Consider the following 3733-nt stretch of genomic DNA (forward strand, 5'->3'; position numbering starts at 1 on the left):
TTTACCCTTCTAGTTTCTTCTATCCACACCTGCTCTCTATCAGTCGATTAACCCATTCTTTATTTTATCTCCCATATAAACACCTTACGTGCAGTTCGTCCTTGCTGGATTATCTTCATTACTTAATTACTTTGTTCCTTTGAGTTATTCTCCCCTACCCACCCACACTCTCCTAAATGCTGGCTCCATTTGGATACACAGCTTCTCCAAGTGGATATATAGGGCCTCAGTCTTTTTTGGAATACCTCTGCTGACACATCAATGACCGCGTGTGCTAATGAGTCTGAGAGGTTGAATATTTTTAGCTTCAATAAAGCAGAAATTATGATAAAAGCATCTTTTAAAGTGCTACTATTAAATCAGTTTCCTTAATTTGTCTTATTCTAGATTTTGGATAAGTCATATTTCATTTGAAAAAGAAATTGCATAATGTCACGTTTAGCATACTAATACCCTGATTTTTCTCTTGTCCTTGAAAAAAAAAAGACGTTCCAAGCTCTGTTTGGCAAAAAATCCTCCCCAGAAATCATGTGTAAATCCAAAGGATGTATCCACTGTTTACCATTTATCCAAGATACAGATCTAAAAGGGAAAATCTGACTTTCCTTTTTCCTCTTCCCTTAAAATATCTCGCTCTTTTCAATAAGGTATTTCATGGCAGAAAAGGATATAGCTGACCCAAAACTTATCTGTATCACTTGCATGGGTTTAATAGAGTTTAATTAAATCACGACACATGTACATTTTCTTTTTAACACTTCTTAGTCATTAAGATATCAGATTTTGTGTATTTTGAAACGCAAAATTAAAAGTAAAATCTAATCTTTCCTTTATCATTTCTCAAGCCACCTTGAAACACTTTCCAGGCTTGCTGCTTATGTTTTATAGCTGTAATAACGAGACATAAGCTCTCCTTTTTGTAAATAAGAACCTATTCAAGTGATTCTTGTGAGGTTTTTGTACTCTGTGTCATAAACCCAACAAACACCAATAAAAAGCTTTAATAATTAATTCCTGACATATTAATGGTCACTTTCACATGAATGGAAAGTTTACTTAGCAAATGAGACTGTATCCTGAGTTTATTTTCCACTACAAGCCTCACTAACACCTCTTTTAACCAACACTATAATAATCACACAGGAAAAATGGCTGCCAGTTATTACCTCCTCCCTTTATAAGAGACCTAATCTAATATACAAGAGGAAGCCTGTTTGACAGAGTAAGTGATACCATAATTAATGCTGTATCCCATCAGCTGCTGTTTATTTGGTGGTTATGACGTGTAACACGTGTACTGTTGTCTGAAGCATGATTAAAAGTTTTAATGATAACCAATTCCTTCTCATGTGTTTCATTTTATTAGAAAGCCATATGTTATTATTTTCTTTTTAACATTTTCACTGAGCTTGTTTTAATGTTTCACATCATTACAAAAACCATATTTATTTAATCTTCTATAAATCCTCTGTCCAGCATGGAAAACAGGCTAACAGGAAATGCTGGGAATCCGTCTACAAGACTCTACTAAGCAGACTGTACTTCCTAAGGAAGCTTAGGTCATTTATTATCTGCAATGAGATGCTACAGTACATATCTCCTGTAAGTCTGTTGTGTTGCTTGTGATCTAAACTATCCATTGCAGTAGTATTATAGGAACAAAAAAGAAGCCAATCAAACAAATAAAGATGTTTCTTTATGAACAACACTTTATTCTGAAGACTTTTGAACAATAGTAAAGTGTTTTGAGCCAGAGGCTTAGATCTACTGCAAGACAGACTGCTGCAGGACATCATTCCTGCCAACAGCAAGCAGCCTACAAGGGCTACAACATTATATCATGCCCTTCTGGAACAATTACGTATCTCTTAAAATAAATTCTCTTTCAGTGGTTCACTTTATTTTTGTTACTACCTCTGGAATCTCCTTTAAGACTTTTGGAAAACCATTTCATGGGACTACCTCCTGGAACTCATTGAGAAAATTTCCGGCGTATATATAAGGATTTATTCTGTTTATTCTTTTACATAATTCTATATACTATTGCTTATTGTTTGAAACACTTTATAATTTAGACAGAAATAGAAATAGGAAATTCCATTGAACGAGTTCTGCCCAAAAGTTTTTAATGTAAACAAAAGTGTTTGACAGGATCACACGGGTTTTTGCAACCTTGACATATGAAAAAGTATTTCAAATGCTACTTGCCGTTTTTTTTAAAGTTCTGTAACCAAAGACATAAAAGATATGATTTATCATTTTTGCTTTATTTATCAGCAGAACATGCATTTAGTAGGTAAAGTTGTTTCTTCTTAAATTTAAGTGAAAACTATGAACATGCTTTCTTGCAGCTGAACATCTCAGTGATCTATGCAACGCGTGCCAAATGCATGGAAAGCTACGTGTTGGAAAAAGCAGCAGCTGCTAAGTTAACTTACACCGCAGGGTTCAGTTAGTCATTAACCCATCTTCAGCTGAGTTTGCGTGTGCTTCTTTTAACACAGGGAGGGTTTGGAGAAAGACTCCTCCTTATAAAAGAATGTTCCTAAGGGTTTTATGTAAAAAGTAATTAATACACAATTAATCTGTTCCACTCTCAGATCTTACCTAATGTAATGGAATATTGAAATCTAATCTTATAATATCCAATATATATATATTACATTATTATAAATTATTTTAAGCATTAAGCATTTTAAGCATTTTAGGCATGTCCCATTGGGAGGAGACCTCATGGAAGGCTTAGGACACGCTGGAGGGACTATGTCTCTGAGCTGGCCTGGTGTGGCCTCGGGGTTCCCCCAGATCAGCAGGAGGAAGTGTGTGTGGATCGAGAAGTCTAGGCATCTTTGCTTAGACTGCTGCCTCCGCAACCTGGCCCCGGATAAGCTGAAGATTTTGGATATTATTTTAATATTTGTATATTTACAATGCAAAAATGTTCAGTTTTGGTACATCAAAACCATTTTTTGATATATTTTCTTTGGATATCATACTTTGGATATAATGCAAAATGCTATGTGTGGTGAAAGACAACAAAGTTGCCCTTTACCCTAAACACAACATCAAGACCAATAATGTTTATTCTTTTTGCCATTTTAGTAAAAGACATTAAAATAAAAATCACATGGTTAATATCCAGAAGTAAGTTCACTGTAACTATGATGAATGGAAAGGTGGGTCAAATTATGATGATGACAACTATCTGTGGCATAGATGTGCCATTTCTGATCATGTATATTGTCTTCACTAGGGTGCCAGATAGATGCAGGAGTTGCCCCAGGAGGAGTTTGTTTTGCAACTGGAGGACGCTGGTTCAAACTCCAACTCTGGTGTTCTCCATCACTGTGTCCTGCAAGCCCCCATTTCCTACTTCTGATGGTCAGACTGCCCAGTGATGCCTGCTTAAAATTGCACACATACCATATTTTCCAGACAACAACAAGGGGGTGAAAGTCAAAATTGGAAAACAAAGAGGAAGAGGATAATTTCCATTTAGCAGATGCTAGCATTATGCAGGAAGGAGAACAAATGTCCCAAATGTATACATTTTGACATTTATTTGCTGCATTAAATGCAGAGCTGAACCCCCTAAGTGTCATGAACCGGTGACAGAGGGACCCAGTATTCAAGGAGAGACAGTCAGTGGGAAAGTTCAAAACAATTATTAAATAAACAAACAAAACAAAAGCGGAGCTGTGGCTTGTGGACACTGCAGGATGGGGAGCGGGGC

Source organism: Cyprinodon variegatus, unplaced genomic scaffold, assembly GCF_000732505.1.
Source record: "Cyprinodon variegatus isolate N-32 unplaced genomic scaffold, C_variegatus-1.0 Scaffold61, whole genome shotgun sequence".
Lineage (NCBI taxonomy): Eukaryota > Metazoa > Chordata > Actinopteri > Cyprinodontiformes > Cyprinodontidae > Cyprinodon > Cyprinodon variegatus.